The sequence below is a fragment of the Equus quagga genome, chromosome 4, assembly GCF_021613505.1.
Source record: "Equus quagga isolate Etosha38 chromosome 4, UCLA_HA_Equagga_1.0, whole genome shotgun sequence".
Lineage (NCBI taxonomy): Eukaryota > Metazoa > Chordata > Mammalia > Perissodactyla > Equidae > Equus > Equus quagga.
Window position 1 is genome coordinate 57,464,036 of NC_060270.1, and position 20,395 is coordinate 57,484,430.

Here is a 20,395-nt window from a genome sequence, read left to right on the forward strand (position 1 = left end):
CAATAAACACTTATTATGTATCCTGTGTGTCAAGCACAGACATTGATTACTGGTCTGGAGGAATTTACAATCTGACAGAGAAGTGAGACTTAGATGTTTTAAAATTAAGATTATAAAACTGGATATTGTATTAGGTTACTATTGCTTCTCTGACAAATTACCACAAATTTAATGACTTAATACAGATTTATTTTCTTACAGTTCTGGAGGTCAGAAGCCCAGAATGGGTATCACTGGGCTAGAATCAAGGCGTTGGTAGGGCCGTGTGTCTTCTGGAGGCTGTAGAGGAAAATCTGTTTCCTTGTCTTTTCCAGCTTCTGGAGACTGCCCATGTTCCTTGGCACGTGGCCCTTTTCTCCTTTTTCAAAGCCAGCAGTATAGTATCTTCAAATCTCTCTCTGACTCTTCCATATTCAAAGGACCCTCATGATTAAATGGAGCCCACCTGGATAATCCAGGTTACTCGCCTATTTTAAGGTTATCTGATTAACAACCTTAATTCCATCTGTGTCCTTAATCCTCTCTGCCATGTAAAATAACATATTTCACAGATCCTGGTGATTAGGACATGGATGTCTTTAGGGAGGCCATTATTCTGCCTACCACAGATACATTCCTAAAATCACATTATTTAAAGCAATTTCCAACTGTCCATCTCTGTCTGCATAAAATAGTCTTAGAAGGTTGAAATGCTGTAAGAACAGCCTGTGATGAACCTGGCACTAGTATGCTGAATGGGATGTCTATGACTGATGATTAAGACACAAACAGATTAAGGAACATAAACCTGAATCAGGACCAGCCAAAAGAGATCCTGAAATCCTCTGCCCCTGAAGAGGTACCCACCCCAACTGCAGTACTCCCTCTGCACTAATGGCCTGATTTGTAACTGTTCTTTCCTATTATAAATCAAGGGGACTTCTGAGGTCTGTTCTTAAGACTATTAAGTGATTACAGAGTTTAAAAAAAAAAAAAAGGAAATAATTTGAGATCCATACCAATGAAAACTACTTTCTGTTCTTAATATAACAAAGCAAGTCGTCTTCTATACTTTCCCTCTCCGTCTCCCACAAAACCCTCTCCTCATACTCTTGGAGCTCTTGTCTCCTTTCCTTAGCACTTAAAATCTTCCAATAGGGGCCAGCCACATGGCTGAGTAGTTGGAGTTCTGCCTGCTCTGCTTCAGCAGCTCAGGTTCCTGGGTTCGAATCCTGGGCGTGGACCTGCTCCACTTGTTAGACATGCTGCAGGGGCAACCCACACACAAAGTAGAGGAAGACTGGCAGAGATGTTAGCTCAGGGCTAATCTTCCTCAAGCAAAAAAAAAAAAAAAAGAGGAGGATTGGCAGCGGATGTTAGGTCAGGGAAAATCTTCCCCACCAAAAAAAAATCTTCCAATAGTCATCTATACTTGTGTCCTTTACTTCTTGTGGCTCATTCACTTTATATCTTTACAAATGCCTTTTTCACCTCTGTATTAAAACTCCAAGAACTAGCTTAACCTTTCAATTACTGAACCCCAAGGGTTGTACCGATTCCTTGAATTCTCAGCAGCATTTGGGGGCTATGCATTGTTCTGAGCATTTTTTGAGAAATTTCTCCTTTAAATTCTCCTTTGATTGTTCTCTTTCCTTCTTGTCTGTGACAGAGCTTCCTGAATGCCACAGATAGATTCCCTCAGCCTCGAGGCAGCAGGTAGGGCTGAGCCTACCAAAGCGCCTGGCCTGGTTACTCCTGGCTTCCATCAGTCTCTCCTTCTTGTGTTCCAAGGTGCTTTGTAAATATTCTCTAATTGTGAATGACATTAAAATGTTGAAAAGCACTGCCCTCTAAAGACATATTTTCTCTGGGCTTTATGCTTTATCCAGACCTCTTTTCCCTGTCCTCTGTGGACGACTTCTTTTAACTTGAACATGCTTACAAGAGCCATTCCAAGGACCTCACATAATAAACACCAATTCATCATCCTCAACCTTTTTATCAGGGACTTCTAGCTCAATTTCTGCTTGTTTTGATGCAAATAGTCTCCATTTATTGAACAAATACTCACTGAATACCTATGTAAAAGGTACTGTGCCAGGCAGTGGGGAGAGAACCCTGAACTTTGGAGGGCTAAAGCCGATTTTCAACTTCCTATTGGCCAGGAAGTTGAAACACTTTCTAAAGTACTCAGAGTACAAATTAAACATAATGACAAGGTAATTATCGAATACTTGCCTATTTCTATCCTAACAGGTCTTTAAACCTAACATTTCTAACACTGTTCTTTTCCTTAGCCAGCTTTTCCTATGTCTCTATTTTTATTAAAGGCACAGCCATTGTTCTCCAAGTCACCCAAGTTCAAAACTTCAGGAATGGGTTGGATGTTAGTTGGATTTTTATCCGTCCTGTGCTGGCTCCAAGAGAGGAAAAGGGTGAACTTTGGTTCCCCGTGAAGAAGAAAGGAAACGGCAAGTCTCTAGTTCAATCTTCCTCCATCAAGAAAAGTTGAGGTTGTTTTACTTCTGGACTACCATTTCTTCTTGTATCTTACTATTTCCTCACTGGATTTTAATATCTAGTAATTTGAGCAGAGTAAACTCTGAGTACTCATGTCTAAATTTCTTCATTTCACACTCACACTGAAATAATGACTTATCTGAGCATAGAAATGCACATTATTTCCCCTCAGTATTTTGAGGACATTGCTTCATTATCTTCCTTACTTAGTGTTTAAGTCTGATGACAATTTGGTTCTCATTCTTTCTAAGAAATCTATACTCTCCAGAAGCTTCATATTTTTTTCTTTATACGTTTTTTAATGTAATGAGATTACATGTTCATGGGTCCAAGTGTAGAATTATTTTTCTATTTTTTTAATTGAGTTCAAAATAGTTTACACATCAATGTGAGATTTCAGTTGTACATTATTTCTCAACTGTCACCACATAAGTGCTCCCCTTCACTCCCTGTGCCTGCCCGCCATGCCCCTTCCCCTGATAACCACTGAACTGTTGTCTTTGTCCATGTACTTGTTTATATTCCACATACGAGTGAAATCATCTGGTGTTTGTCTTTCTCAGACTGGCTTATTTCACTTAGCATAATTCCCTCCAGGTGTTTCCATGTTATTGCAAATAGGATGAATTAGTCTTTTTCTATGGCTGAGTAGTATTCCATTGTATATATACATACCACATCTTCCTTATCCAATCATCAGTTGATGGGCACTTGGGTTGCTTCCATGTCTTCGCTATTGTACATAGAGCTGCGACAAACATAGGGGTGCATATGTTACTTTGGATTGTTGATTTCAAATTGTTTGGCTAGATACTAGTAGTGGGAGAGCTGGGTCATATGGTATGTCTATTTTTGGTTTTTGAGGAATCTCCATACTGTTTTCCATAGTGGCTGCACCAGTTTGCATTAACACCAGCAGTGTACGAGGGTTCCCTTCTCTCCAACATTTGTTATTTTTAGTCTTAGTGATTATAGCCATTTTAACAGGCATAAGGTGGCATCTTAGTGTAGTTTTGATTTGCATTTCCCTGATGATTAGTGATGTTGAACACCTTTTCATGTGTTTATTGGCCATCTGTATATCTTCTTTGGAAAAATGTCTGTTCATCTCCTTTGCCCAGTTTTTGATCAGGTTGTTTGGTTTTTTATTGTTCAGTTGTGTGAGTTCCATATATATTTTGGAGATTAACCCATTGTCAGATATATGATCTGCAAATATTTTCTCCCAATTGGTGGGTTGTCTCTGTTTTTATTCTAGTTTCTTTTGCCTTGTAGAAGCTCTTTAGTCTGATGAACTCCCACTTGTGTATTTTTTCTTTTGTTTCCCTTGCCTGAGAGCACATGGTATATGAAAAGATTCTTTTTAGTTTGATGTCAAAGAGTATACCACCGATATTATCTTCCAGGAGTTTTACAGTTTCAGGACATATCTTCAAGTCTTTGACCCATTTTGAGTTTATTTTTGTGTATGGTGTGAGATAGTGGTCTACTTTCATTTTTTTAATTTCTTTGGAATTTTTACCATTCTCTTCTTTTTATCTGTTCCTTCCTTGTAGACTTTTTAACCCTCTGTGACTTTGTGCTGCATGTCGGAAGAAATTCCTTGGCTCAGTTTCCCAGGTTAGTAACTGTAGGGGAGGAAGATATTTCCTCTACCTGCTCTGGGTCCTTCTGGCCAGACAATGAATTAAATTCACATGAGACAGAATAACAGGAGAAAATTAAACAAAGCTTTATAACATGTATACATGGGAGAGACCTAGAAAAACTGAGTAACTCACCAAAATGGTGGAAGCTCTCACCTTAAACTCCATCCTCAGCTAAAGACAAAGGAGGATGTTGGGGGGGGGGGGGGGGGGAGTCAGTTACGGGAGATCACCAGAAAAGCACAGTAAACAAGAGTCAGATTATCATGCCGACTTGAGTCCTTGCCTTCCGCATTGATAAGAGTTTCTAGAGATAAGGTCATCCCCTCTTCTTCCTGGTCCAGAGAGGCAGACACCTTTACAGATGGAGATTTCCCTTACAGATGGAAACGTCTCTTAACAAAGGGTAAGTAAATTCTACTTTCCAGAGTTTCTCTCATGTCTGCAGTTTTTAAAAGTAACCAGCCCAAAATAATCCTCATGCCAAAGAGACATATCAGGGAGTGGCCAATTCCAGTCCCCACCATAACTCAGTCTTTGGTTGTGAACATTCTGCTTAACTCAGTTTTTTCTTTTAAGATAAAAATTTCAATTTCTGCTATCTCTGGTTAGTGTTTTTTAATGACTGCACTATCCTCTGACATCTCTGAAGCTATTTCATATTTATCCACATGTAACGTTTTTGACAGTGTTCTTTCCCTAATGTTCAAGTTGTCATCTGATATCATTTTCCTTCACTAAAGAACTTTAACACTTGTTGTTCTACAGGTATGCCTGCAACAAATTCTCTTAATTTTCTTTTATCTTATTTTATTTCACTCTTTATTCTTAAAGGATATTTTCACATGATAAATCTAAGTTGATAGTTTTTTTCCTGTAGCACTTTAAAGATGTTTCACTGTCTATTGGCCTCTGTTGTTTCTGGTGGGAAGCCAAAGGGAATTCAAATTATTCTTCTCTTGCATACAATCAATGTGCCATTTTCCTCTGGCTGTTGTTGTGTTTTTTTTTTTTAAAGTGTCTCAGACAAGATTGAATCTGGCACTAACTAGGACATGATGGCAACTCCGGTTGCTTGTTTTTGAGGAACATTAGCCCTGAGCTAACATCTGCTGCCAATCCTCCTCTTTTTGCTGAGGAAGACTGGCCCTGAGCTAACATCTGTGCCCATCTTCCTCCACTTTATATGTGGGATGCCTACCACAGGATGGCTTGCCAAGGGGTGCCATGTCTGCACGTGGGATCCGAACCAGTGAACCCCAGGCCGCCAAAGCGGAACATGCACACTTAACCGCTGCGCCACCAGGCCGGCCCCCTCCTCTGGCTGTTTTCAAGATTTTTCTCTTTGTCTTTAGCTTTCAGAAGTTTGACTACGATGGATTTAGGCATAGTTTTCTTCATATTTATCCTTAAGAGTTCACTTACAGCTTCTTGACTTTCTAAAGCTTTATCTTTCACCAAATTTGGTAATTTCCATTATTTCAACTAATTTTTTATGCCTCATTCTCTCTCTTCTTCTTCTCCAATTACACCTATGTTAAGACATCTTGATATTTCCCTACAGATCTATTGGTTTTGTTTTCAGATTGATTTTTATTAATATACTTTCAAGTTCACTGACTCCTTCCTCTGTCTTTTCCATTCTGCTGTTAAACCCATCAAGTGAATTTCTTCCTTAAAAATATCATATTTTTCAGTTCTAGAATTTCTATTTGTTTGTTTTTGTTCTATACTTTCTCTCCCTTGACTGATATTTCATATCTTTTGGTTCATTGCATGTTTTTCTTTATATCACTGAGAAAAATTATAATAAGTGCCTTAAAATTCTTGCCTGTTCCAACATCTGGATCATTTTGGGATCAGTCTCTATTGATTATCTTTCTTCTGTAGAATGAATCACATTTTCCTGTTTGTCAAGTAATTTTGTATTGTATCTATATATGTTGCAGCTATTATGCCATAGAAGTTATATATCTGTTATATTCAGGAGTGGTGATTTTTTCTTTTTAAAAATTCAAATTCTGTCTCTTAAGTGGCAGTTCAAATCACAGTTTAGTTCTTTTAGATGGGCCACATCTATGTTGTTTCAGCCTCAGAGGGAGATTTGTGACGAATTTATTCACAGTAGCTGGTGCTCATGCTCTCTGACTCTCTCCTTTTTGGGACTTCCTTCTCACTTTCCAATGACTATGGTTGCACTAAACTCTGTCCCTGGTTATTAGGCCAGAACAATTTCAAGTCTTGTATCAGAGTTTTACCCACCCTGCATGGCACAGATCAGGTTTACTCTCAAGCTAGAATTGCCTCTCCCTTCTTCCAACTGTTGAGTATCCTCCAGTGCATGTCTGCTTTTGGTCATTCTCCAGAAAGTTGTTTTTGTATTTTATCCTGGGCTTATGATGTTATCTGTAGGCAAGTTGGTACAATTGGAGATTTTTTGGCCACATAAAATTACAGTCCTCTGAAGACATAAATTACACTTTCTATAGTCTTCTTTGTTCAATTAGCTTTGGTATTTTAAATGCTCATTCTTTTGTTGGATCAGCACAGCCTTGCAGAAGCTCTTTAGTCTGATGATGTCCCATTTGTTTACTTTTTCTTTTGTTTCCTTTGCTTAAGCAGACATAGTATTCAAAAAGATGCTTCTAAGACCGATAAAGATTGTACTGTCTATATTTTATTCTAGTTTTATGGTTTCATGTCTTACCTTCAAGTCTTTAATCCATTTTGAGTTAATTTTTGTGTATGGCAAAAGATAATGGTCTACTTTTGTTCTTTTGCATGTGGCTGTCCAGTTTTTCCAACACCATTTATTGAAGAGACTTTCCTTTCTCCATTGTATGTTCTTGGCTCCTTTGTCAAAGATTAGCTGTCCATAGATGTGTGGTTTTATTTCTGGACTTTCAATTTTGTTCCACTTATCTGTGTGTCTGTTTTTGTACCAATACCATGCTGTTTTGACTATTATAGCTTTGCAGTATATTTTGAAGTCAGGGGTTGTGATGCCTCCAGCTTTGTTCTTTTTTCTCAGGATTGCTTTAGCTTTTTGGGGTCTTTTGCTGCCCCTTATGAATTTTAGGATTCTTCGTTCTATTTCTGTGAAGAATGTTATGAGGATCGCACTGAATCTGTAGATGGCTTTAGGAAGTATGGACATTTTGACTATGTTTATTCTTCCAGTCCACGTGCATGGAATATCTTTCCATTTCTTCATGTCATCATTGATTTATTTCAATAATGTCTTATAGTTTCATTGTATAGGTCTTTCACTTCCTTGGTTACATTTATTCCTAGGTATTTTATTCTTTTTGTTGCGATTGTAAATGAGATTTATTCTTGAGATCTTTTTCCGTTAGTTCATTATTAGAGTATAGAAATGCAACTAGTTTTTTAAGTTGGGTTTGTACCCTGCAACTTTCCTGTAGTTGTTGACTATTTCTAATAGTTTTCCAATGGATTCTTTAGTGTTTACTATATACAGAACCATGTCGTCTGCAAAGAGTGAGAGTTTCACTTCTTCCTTGCTAATTTGGATTCTTTTTCTTTCTTTTTCTTTCGTAACTGCTCTGGCCAAAACCTCCAGTACTATGGTGAATAAGAGTGGTGAGAGTGGGCACCTTTGTCTTGTTCCTGTTCTGATAGGTATGGCTTTCAGTTTTCCCCCATTGAGTATGATGCTGGCTGTAGGTGTCATATATGGCCTTTATTATGTTGAGGTATTTTCTTTCTATACCCATTTTATTGACAGTTCCTATCAAAAATGGATGTTGGATCTTGTCAAATGCTTTCTACGCATCTATTGAGATGATCATGTGGTTTTTATTGCTCATTTTGTTAATGTGGTGTATCACACTGATTTGCAGATGTTGAGCCATCCCTGCATCACTAGTATAAATCCCACTTGATCATGGTGTATGATCCTTTTGATGTATTGCTGTATTCAGTTTGTCAATATTTTGGTGAGGATTTTTGCATCTTAGTTCATCAGCAATATTGGCCTGTAATTTTCCTTGTGTTGTCCTTGTCTGGCTTTGGGATCAGAGTGATGTTGGCCTTGTAGAATGAGTTAGGAAGTGTTCCATCTTCTCAATTTTTTGGAATAGTTTGAGAAGGATAGGTATTAAATCTTCTTTAAATGTTTGGTAGAATTATTCTGAGGAGCCATCTGGTCTTGGACTTTTATTTTGGGGGACGTTTTTGATTCTGTTTCAATCTCTTGTGATTGGTCTCTTCAGATTCTCTACTTCTTCTTGATTCAATTTGGGAAGATTGTATGACTCTAAGAATGGATCCATTTCTTCTTGACCGTCCAATTCTATATATACTTATTAAGTCCATCTGGTCTAGTTTTTCATTTAATTCCACTATTTCCATGTTGACTTCCTGTCTGGATGATCTATCTATTGATGTAAGTGGGGTGTTGAGGTCCTCTACTATTATTGTGTTGCTGTTAATTTTTCCTTTTCGGTCTGTTAATAGTTGCTTTATGTACTTTGTATGCTTTCCTTCCCTTTAACGTTATAGTGTTTGCTAACCTGTTCTGATAAAGAGCTGCAGTTCTCTGATTTTGTCTGACAATTTATCTCCTTGCTCCAGGCTTTGTAAACCTTATTTTTCCCCCCCGGAACAGGGTCTTTCTTGGTCATTTCTTGTAGTGGGTGTCTTGTGGCAATGAATTCCCTCAGCTTTTGTTTAGCTGGATTTTTATTTCTTCATCGTATGTGAAGGATAGCTTTGCAGGATAGAGTATTCTTGGTTGAAAGTCTTGTCTTTCAGAATTCTGAATATATCATTCCACTCTCTCCTAGTGTGTAAGGTTTCTGCTGAGAAATCCACTGACAGCCTGACAGGGGTTCCTTTATAGCTTATTTTCTTCTTCCTTGCTGACCTTAATATTTTTTATCTAAATATGCCAGGTTTACTAAAATATGCCTCAGAGGAGGTCTTTTTACATTGATGTAATTAGGTGGTCTATTGGCTTCATGTCCTTGTATGTCCAGTTTCTTTCCCAGGTTTGGGAAGTTCTCAGTTATTATTTCTTTGAACAAGCTCTCTGCTCCCTTCTCCCTCTCTTCTTCCTTTGGGATACCTATAATCCTTATGTTACTTTTCCTAATTCAGTCAGATATTTCTTGAAGTCTTTATTTTTTTTTGAATCTTAGTTCTCTCTCCTCCTCCACTTGAAGCATTTCTAGGTTTCTATCTTCAAGGTCACTAAGTCTCTCCTCCATAAAGTCCACTCTATTTTTTATGTTCTGTATATTATTTTTTATCTCACTAGTTGTGTACTTCATATGCAAAATTTTTTTAGTATTTTTTAGAGCATCAGTCTCTTTGGTGCAGTATTCTATTCCTTCTGTTCATTAATTTTATTCCTAAGCTCACTGAACTGTCTTTTTGAGTTTTCTTATAACCTCTAGTTTATGATAGCTATTTTGAATTTTCTGTTAAATTGTAGTCTTCTGTGACTTCATGTTTGGTTTCTGGAGAGTTGTCATTTTCTTTCTATTTTGCAGTGTTACTGTAATTCTTCATGGTGCTTGATGAATTGATCCTCTGCCAGCACGTTTGTGGTAGTAGTCACCTTTTCTTATTTGGGTACAGCTTTGGTTACTTTGCATCTGGTCACCTTGGTCTTGTTTTCCTCCACTGGCTTTCTACAGCCTTGAATCCTGCTGTCCTGTGCACCACCTGCACTGTTGCTGTTCCCAGGTTGTCTTGGGGTGCTGGGTTCATAAGTATCACCGTCACTGGACAGGGCCTGAAGACCCAGGGACTTGCAGACAGCCCCTGCTGGTGGAGCTGGTATCAGGGTTGCTGCCCCTGGGGGCTAGGTCACGGGTTCTGCTGTGGCACCTGTTGCAGATTCCACCTGCCACTGTTGGGGGGGGGGGGGGAGTGGGCTAGGGCTGTTTTTTTCTGTTCCCACTAGAACAGGTCTGCTCGTAGTTGTGCCAGTGGCTGCCCAGTGTTCATGTGGGCCAGCTGCAGCCACTCAGTGAGATCCCTTTGCGCTTCTTGGGTAGGTCATGTTCGTGTGGGCAGGGCTGTCACTCAGGCGGGCTACCTTTGCATGGGCTGAGCTGCCGCCACTTGGCAGGGAGAGTTCATGTGGCCAGGGCTGCTGTGGCATGATGGGTACTCCCACAAGCCAGGCTACCCCCACCTCCACTCAAGCATGCTGGCCGGGGTTATGCAGATCCTTGACCTGGACTGTTGCCACCAGGGAGAGGGAGGAGGCCACACCCCTAGTTCCACTGCTTCCTGGGGGTCCAGTCCACCCACTTTTGGAGGTATAGCTGCATGGATCTCTGAGGCATCCTGTTGTGCTGTATAGGAAATCCTCTGTTGGTTAATGGATATTAATTTAGCTGTAACTTAAGGGGAGAGAAAAAGAGAACTCACTCCATCATGATGCCGATGTCACTCTTAAGGTTCTCCTGTTTTAACATGCTCCCAAAACTCTTTCAATCTGAGACCTAACAGACTTCTCTTTCTCCTATCAAATTGGCTTCTCCAGCTTCTTGAGTTTTGTATCCTTTTTTTATTGTGGTAAGAATACCTAATATGAAACCTACCCTCCTAACAAAAATTTAAGCACACAATACAGTATTGTTGACCATAGGCACAAGGTTATACAGTGATCTCTAGATCTATTATACAGTTTCAATCTCTAGATCTTACAATTTTCTTGTTCCTTCATTTCTGAGATTCAGTACAGCAAAGGAGTACCCTGGGAGCAATAATCTATCCTTCTAAAAAGGAAGTGAGGAGAGGGTAGACTGACTGCAAATTTTAATTTTTCCTCAGTCACATATAGTTATTTTCATTTACTTGTTTTAAAATAGCAACACAAAGGGAAAAAGAACATTTTGCTGCCAGAAATCACTGAGCAGGCTTGGGGTTGGAAGGGAAATAGAGATTAGGGAAAGTGGAGGAGGAGGATATAAAGTAGACTGGCATTCAATCCATTTCAATCTCCTTTCAATCTGCCTTTCTATACTGCAGAGACTAGAAAGCTAAAAACTTAATTCCCTAGACTGCACTGTAGCTAAGGTTCTCGAGTTAGGTTTTGCCAATTACTTGAGAACTGGAAGGTAGAGGTGCAGCAGAGTCTGTATGTGCTATTAATCCTCTTTGCACGTAGTTTTTCTGTAGCAGTGTTAGAACTCGCAGTGTCTCTGATCACTAGAGCTTCATGGGTATTGGGGGACAGTTATGAGAAATTCATTTTGTTATTACAGGTACAAGTAGGTTCACCATGGCTTTGGAGCCAGGAGCTTCCCAATTCAACAACTCCTAATGCTAGAAGTGGCAGTTACTCCCTTGGTGGTCTGGGTCTGTGATGTGGCTTTGGGAGTCATTCCTGAAAGGTTGATCTAGAGTCTGTTTCTTCAGCCATCACAGTGATTCTCTAAGCCATTTAAGAATAAACTCCTTCCTGCCTAGAATTGCTGGAGTAAATTTTGTTTTCTGCAACTGAACCAATGTAGGTGGGAAAGTTTACTCCTTTTATTTTTGTCAGCTTTAATCCCATTCCAGAATTTCTGAGTATTACTGACTCTTCCAACTATTTTATCATTTTTATTTAAGTACTTCTATTTTTTTTCTACTTTCTTTTCTTTCTCTCAAAAAGGCGGCATAGGTTACCATTAATATTTTATGAAATAAGGTATTAATTGCCAGATGTTGGATGTTATTGAACTTTATGAACTTTTTTCATTTTTTAAACTTTATAGTGCATGTATAAATATGGAAAATTCAAATGGGAAAAAAGCTCTGCAATTCCAAATCAAACGCAAATGTTCAGTATATGCTCCAAAATGCTTTTCTTTCACAATAATGATAAAGTTTATCTCTTGGCAACTCCCACTAGAATGCTGTAAAATAAAGTATGCCAACTTATCTCACTCTGTGAAAACCCTAAAGTATATTAGCTTGTCAAGTTTGTGTATTCATGTAAGATGCTACTAAGTTTTATGTTTCAATAAATTAGTATTTTCCAGTTCTCATTAATTAGGCACAAGTTTTAAAAATATGCCAAGGCAGAAATTGTACTCCAAAAACATTGTGTAGTTCTGAGGTCTTATTGCCTTATTAACCTTGAACATTATTTATGAAAATTGAACACAGAAATTTGTTATATAGAATGTTTTGAGTGATTAAGTTGACTCTGGTATAAACAGTGTAAAGGTGAGTGTTTTTAACTTATCTAAAGGATTTTTTTTTTAACTACTGTGGTTAGATTGCTGATTTTCAGTTCAGAAACATAATAGCTCAGCAGTGAAGTTTTACTAAAAATAAAGAACTAGGTGTCATTAGTTCCAGCAGTCATAATCTAAGTCTTCTACTCAGAAAGCAGTGCCATTTCCCAGGTACACTTGATGATATTACAAAGTATTAAAATATAAAATAAAAAAGATCAGTATTCCCTGAATAAATCTAATAGGGAGGCTGCATATGAGAGTGTTTCCAGACGTTTTGTTCTACAGATCTGTTTATTCTTGTGCAGTATCCACTGCTTAAAGGAAACTTTTAAGCAGAAAAGAAATATAGTTATAAATTACTTAAATAGCAGATCCTCTGCATATCTGACCACATGATAATTTCCAACCACCTCTGCATTATGACCACTGTGGTCTGGATGACCAATTTTACAAAGCAGATGTTTAAAATGCAAATTCTAAACAAACTGTAACATGTCAGTACTCTTACTCCTCCGTTTGTTCTCCTCAGATAACTCTTGTCTCCTACATAGCCATCTGCTTGGTGACACTGCTCTACTTTCCAGCCTCTTTCCAGCTCACTGACAAGTTTTATAAAAAGTCATAAAAGGAAAGTGCTCTCTAGTGTGTGCAGGTTGAGGATGCTCTTAGTGCAATAGAACACAAAAATTTCAAGAGGAGTCCAAAAATTAAACTATTCTTAACCAAATTAGTAACAGAGTCTTTCAGAACGAAGAATGTCTTTAGTTGAATGTCTAGTATTAACTGGAGAAACATAGTTGTACTAAATTCACTTAGGAAATATAATAAAGCGAAGACACCAGAGTTAGATTTAGATATTACATATATTTCATCCTTTCCAACTAAAAACAGACTCTAACATAGAACAAACAAGTAAAGACAGTATACATGCAATACAGAAAAAGTATTATAAATAAGGTGATTTTTCCATGGATTCTTGTGAGATTTTTAATTTTATATTTTATCTTAACGATAGGACTGACAGGCACAGAAAATTTAAGACCACCCTTCCTAGATTTTCCACCTGTTAAGAGTTTGAGAACCCTGATTCCAGCAGAATTATAGGCAGTGGCCTCTAGGAGGAAGCTGTGGCCATTCACAGCTTCAGTGGGTCACAGACAGGCAGGGAGCTGCAGCTTGTGCGTTAGCGTAGTAGAGGGCAGAAAGGGAGCTGCTTTATGCTCTCCTCAATCAAGATCTGAAGATCAAAGGTTACTTTAAAATGGAAGGATCTTAAAGGAACAGAGTTGCAAGTAGTTCTAACATTCATAAATGAGTCGTCTAAGAAACAATTTCCTTCTAATTCTTACCTCAAACACTATATTATTACAAAGTATGGCATATCTAGATAATACTCAATGCCAGATGATACCAAGCAATTGGAATTATTGTTAATTTTGCTAGATGTGAATATGGTATTGTGGTTATGTAAGAAGACAACCATATTTTTCAGAGACATATTTGGAAATGCATGGGGGAAGATGACAAAAAGTCTGGAAATCGCTTTAAATCATTTTGGAGACAGCAGCAGCAACAGAGATGGATAAAGTAAGTGTAAATTGTGAAATTCTGGGTGATGGGTACACAGTATTGTTATTCTGTTATACTTTTGTATGTCTGAAATGTTTCAGAATAAAAAACCAATCCTTAAAGAAGAAAAAAAGAAACAGAACTATGTAAAGAAGGAATTTCACACCACCTGATGTTTTAAAAAAATGGGTCATTCAAAAAAAGAGTCCTTTAGCTTAGATCTTTATACTCACTGGACATTTAGAGCTTAGAATATGGGTACAAATATGGAGATTAAAATGTTTGTTCTTATTAATACGCAGTTACTTGAGAAATTCAATCAACTTCCCCTTTAGATATGTGAGAGATTCAACTGCAAAGAAGAAAGATATTTCAGGGAATACTAAATTTTGCTCTGTGAATAAGTGAGTATTAAACAGGTATTATTTTACTATAGAGACATAAACTTTATTAAGATTTATTTTTCTGCTTGCATTATAATTGGGCTAAAAATTCAGCAACTAAATGTGGCTCATTTAAAATGTGGCCCAGATTTCTCTTTATTTTTATTTTTTTATTTTTTTATTGAGTTAATGATAGGTTACAATCTTGTGTGATTTCAGTTGTACATTAATGTTTGTCATTCGTGTTGTAGGTGCACCACTTCACCCTTTGTGCCCACCCCCCACCCCACCTTTCCCCTGGTAGCCACTACCAGATTTCTCTTTATTTAAATAGAAATAGGTATATTTATACATAGAGCGAATGCTAAAAAACATGTTTATTTTTTGAGTGACATGAACAAAAGCCTGCCTGGTGGAAAAAGCATTAAGACAAAAGTGGGCTCACAGTCTGGCTTTTGCACCTGTCTGAAGAAATCAGGAAGCAATCTGGCTGGACCCTGAAGTGAGTTCAACCCACGTCTACCCAGAACAGCACTACTTGGAGGTGACTTTAAGATTTCTCTTGTTCAACCGTGAATTCTTCTTCATCAAAGCCAAAAATCTCCTGTTGTAGCAAGGAGTTGTTTTAATGCTTTTTAAATTAACCCGGTACAGAGTTTGTTTTCTGAGGTGAGAAGCTACTAGTTTTTATATTTTTCTATTTATCCATATTGTTCTCTTTTGAAAATTAATGTTTCATTCTTCTATAAAAATAAATTGGAAATATGATGAGGCTTTATAAAGTTCATACCCTATAAATTGGTCATTTCATGTACATAAACTAGTCTAAAGTTATCATTTGTAATGTGGTTAAACATCTATATGAAAAATATTCTTTGTGCATCCACAGGATGCAGTATTTTGCAGACACTAAATTCATGCTTTAAGGAATATATAAAGACTAGGAAAATGCTTATGTAAATGTTGAGGAAAAGTAGTATATTTATAACCATAAATTCTGGTTCCAATTTTAGAAAAAAATTTCATATATGGAAAATGGAAATGAAATACACCAAAATGATAGTAGCTAAAATCTTCAGTTGCATGACTTCCTTCACCAAACTTTCCATAGTTTTTGGATTTTCCATAAGGATGCCTTTTCATTGAAATCTAGAAAAACTTATTTGTACTTTTACAATGGCCATACTACCTCTTTAAGGACTGCTGACACAAACCACAACCAAACAAAATGATATTTGGCACCAATGCACTTTTGCTATTCCATTTTATTAACCTATCACAAGCTAGGAAAAATAAAGTGGTGCCCTATCCCCCTACAAAAAATTTTAACTCAGATTGATTCTGGGTCTCTTGGGAATAATTTCAACATAAAAGTTTTTTTTAAAGGGCTGATAATGTTTCACTTCAGAATAAGTTCCTGTTTTTAAGACTCTCTCCAATATAAACTTTTTTTTTTTGCCAGAGTTACAATTTTATTTGGCCTGTACAAGAATATAGATATTTGTGCTTCTAAGTAAAAAGTATTACATTATTCTTTATTACATAAGGGTCTCGAGTAATTGACATGGCAATCCCATTCATCAAGGAAAATTCCTTCCTTCCAGCACACATAGCAGTGGCAAAAGCTTAGCCAGCAGATTATTATGGCTCTCTTGATCACAAAAAAGTGTCCCCTAGTTTCAATGAGGTATACAGGTCCCTAAAAGGTGATCCAAGTTTTGACATTAGAAATAATGCACATAATATTCACAAGAGAATCTTAAGGGCATGGGCCATGACTTCTACAAATTTATAATAGAGTCCACAAGGCTGGGCATAGAGTAGAAACCTAAGAAACACTTGAAGAATGAATTACATTTCCATAGCCAATTCTATTTTCCTACTGTTTAGAAGCACAGTTTAAAATGGTGGTGTGGCAGAAACCTTTGATATTAAGAGTTGTAGGAACGACTATGGCCCCCTCTCATCTATAAATTACTCTTCTACCTTTGGGTGGATACTTAGAATGTTCATTGATAGAACATTGTATGATATGATCAGATGCTACCAAATGGCATTCCTTCACTCAGCAGCTATGTCACAATCGTGTTGTGCTCCTTGGCTCCTAACTAAATGGTTTGTACCTAATGAACCAACGAATGCCCCAAACAAATAGCTTACCTTAGAAATTCTTTCAGTTCAAGGCTTATAGTGCCTCATCGTATCAAATTTGATCTTAAAATCTGCAAAGTTCATTTCTAAGAAATATCTGTATTAAAATGTTTCTGAGAACAGAAATTTTTAGGCGCTAAAAAATCACAGTAACTGTCAAAGTCAACATAGAATAGGATCTTGAAAATCAAAAGCTTAAATTTTAGCTGAGCATGCTCAGGCTATCTTTATTAAATAATTAGAATTAGAGGTTCATGTGGCAGAAGACATTAGCACCAAACTACATCATCTTCATGAAGACCCTACCTCAGACTATATGTCTGGAAACAAATATGTAAGTAACTTTCAACATTCATTGTTCACAAAAACTTATATAGAAGGTGACTTTGTTTTATTTCCTCCCACAACAATATTCTCAATCAAGAAAATATCAGTCAATGCCTGTCTTGTACATGGAACACATTCACTTTCAACTCAGTGAACAGGTCAAAGCAGTGTCCTCCAATCACCTCCAAAGTGCAAAACTAACTTTGTTTTTTTGAGCAAGATTAGCCCTGAGCTAACATCTGCCACCAAATCTCCTGTTTTTGCTGAGGAAGACTGGCCCTAAGCTAACATTCATACCCACCTTCCTCTACTTTATATGTGGGACACCTGCCACAGCATGGCTTGCCAAGCAGTGCCATGTCCGCACCTGGTATCTGAACTGGTGAACCCGGGGCTGCCAAAGCAGAAAGTGTGAACCCAACCGCTGTGCCACCGGGCCAGCCCCCAAAATAATTAATTTTTTAAAAATTTAAAAATAGAGATTATAGATATGTAAGTTTTAGCTCCTGCTAAGAGTAAGGAGATGGGAAAAGAAGCCAGCTGTGAATATATGGAGGGGTTCTTGGACCTAAGACTGATCATCACACATATGGTGCCCATATGAAGAGTTGGGTGGCTTAAGGAAATGCTAACAATTGATGATTAAAAAGAAGGCTGATAGATTTGTCAACCTGCCACTGAGACTTTAACATCTAACAGCGCATAAGTGGTAACACAGCTATTCTCTGTAGATTTGCATGATCAGAATTTCATTTCTGTAGCTCAGAAGATTCAAAGTTCACATTTCTGCACAAAGAAATTTCTAGATTGTACTAGATATATATAAACTTTTATACTAAATAATCAATTATTTTAGGGTATAGGATAGATGCCAAAACCATTTTAACTTCAAATTTTCCTGTCCATACATACATATTTCTATTTCTTCTTAAGCAAATAAAAATTGGAAGAAAAAATAATATTCTTGAGAGGAAACAGCATGCCAGGAAGTGCTAGCTTTTAGTCTTTGTGTTTCTACCCAAATTACAAGTGTTATTTACTTAAGAACATACACATGAAGGCACACTGTAAGGCAATTTTCACTGAAATATCTTCAGCTCTAAAACATAAGATACCACCAAAATTTTTTTAAAGTCCCAAATACGTAATAAAACACCAAACTTTAAAATATCATTTTTAAAGTTTCCCTTTAATTTTCTGATGAAACATTTAACATGTGCTATTATGGGAAGGTAAACACTGAAAATGAAATATCTGAATTCAAAACCACCAATTTTAATTGGTTTTTTACTCAGATCTTTCAAGCATTTGACAACTTGACCATGGTATTTTACCAGTTTGATAATTCTAATTGTGCATCCAGGAACTACGTATTTTTTCTCTGCCTGCTTTTCAATAATTAGTAAATCAGCAGTGTGCGCTTATATTGATATCCCTGATTTTAAACTAATGGATTATTTAGAAAATGGTAGTGCTCAAACTGGAAAATGCCAACATCAACAATGGCATCTGCTGAATACAAATAACTACTTGTAGCAATCAACTAAATACCAAATTAACTACTAGACAGAGAGTAAAGGTTACCAGATTATCATTAAGCAATATTTACTGAATACTTTCTACATGTCAGACACTAAACTAGCCACTACTAGGGATCCCAACAACCAAACACATAATGTTAGCAATAGGGATAATACTTATATAAAAGATGGTGGTCATGGAACCCTTCTGTGTTCCTCAAGGTCACTGGATGATTTAATAAGTAGTCTGTCACCTTTATCAATTCCTTACGTTTGACTTATATTAAATAATCGATACTCATTTTGTTTGGGATTGGGCTAAAGGGGTAGGTGAAAAGACAGATTACTTGAAATAAGTATAAACTCACATTCTCTTTCTCCCTTACCTCACCAAAGTATGCTTACTCTCTCTATATAGTTAATTGTGGAGCAAATAAATAAGCATGAATCCGTTTTATAAAGTTAATTACATCCTCAACTTTAATAATGCAGCTGCCTGCATTTGAAGAAGGCTACAGAGAGCGATGACTGAGAGGCCTACTGAGTGGAGCTGACGGTCCTTTCCATCCTAAGCACAGGGGCAGTGTTCTTTGATGTAGGCCTACTATTTGTGGTGTTACTATTTCTGACCTGACTCTTGGGTTCATCGCCTTTGCTCAGTCACCCAAGAGTTTAAATTACACTTTTGTAAGACGTTTTAAAGAAGGTACTAAATATACATTCACGGTTTAGCTAAGGCCATTGCTCTTTCGAAATAATCAAGAACATACTACAACTTAAAAGTTGTCTATCATAAACTTAACCGTTAACCATTATACTGATGTCACAATTACATAAGAACCCTATGGACATATTTAGTCCCTACTCTCAAAGGCTTTTAAAAGATCAAATGATAATACAAAATTTACAATTTGTTAAAATGACACTGATCTTAAATGCCCCAACAGCTCCTAAAGAAGTTAACTAAAACAGCATAATAAATTTGCCTGAGTCTATATATCCCTTATTTACAATGAATAACCTTTAGAATAAAAAGCTAATCATTTTATTTTTTCGATATTACTCATTTCATCTTTACTGAATACTGTTAATTATCCTTTCAATTATCACTTTTATGTTATTTGGTTTTAAAATAATACTAACACACAAGCCAATATATTTTCCTTTAAAAACAAAAAAATCTATGTAGTATACTGTTAACATTTTAACCTTTTTAAAAAATGGTCCCCAAGTTGCATAGATAGAGAATTTAAATGATCAAAATAAATTAGGACATCAAGTCAAAATTCAAATTGACAAAACACTTGGGCAAAGGAGGATCACAAATCGTCCTGTTTTAGGGATCCAACTAGATTGTGTTGTTATTTTCTATAACCGCCAGAGGAAGAACTAAACAAGCAAAACCAGAAAACTAGATCACAATGAAACAACTAATTAACTTCTGGATGCCGTCTTGCTAAGGCATCAGATTAGCTTTGTGACACAGCAAGCAAGCAAACAGTGCATCTGGCAGCTTCCAGCCACTTCGAGGTGAGGGACAGCACAACTCTCCAACTTCGCTGTGCTGTCAGAACGCTTATTTTACGAAAAATGTTGTTTTAAAACCTTTCCCTTTTCAAAGAACTGTCATCTTGTGAAATAATCCCGGCCCCTCATTTGGAACTGAAACAGGTGCGGAAATAGGCGCATTCTCACCAGAAGTTCCACCCAGAGGGCAGTGACCGCCACCTGCAGCTCTGCAGCGGCGAGGCGCGACTCCCCACGCGGGAAGCAACCGCGCATCCGAAGTCCCGCAAACTGAGAGCGGCCCGCATAGTGGCCCCCAAATCCTGCTCTCCCCTCCTTCCCACGCCCCCGGTCCCCTGCCCCCCGCAGGTCCTCTCCTCCTGCCTCCCACGCCCCCGGTCCCCCACCCGCCCAACACCCCTAGGTCCTCTCCTCCCTGCCTCCCACGCTCCCGGTCCCCCGCCCCCCCACAACCTTAGGTCCTCTCCTCCCCGCCTCCCACGACCCTGGTCCCCCGCCCCCCCACACGTCGGGCAAGCGCGTACCTCCCGCCGGCCGCCGAGCCCCTAACCACCAGCCCCCCCGCC

General features: G+C 37.8%; 1 protein-coding gene across 2 annotated transcripts in view; it reads right to left on the reverse strand.

Moving 5' to 3' along the window:
• MLF1 (myeloid leukemia factor 1) overlaps positions 1-20,395 on the reverse strand; it is a 42,121-nt gene that overhangs the window by 20,965 nt on the left and 761 nt on the right. The gene's annotated exons all lie outside the window — the stretch shown is intronic.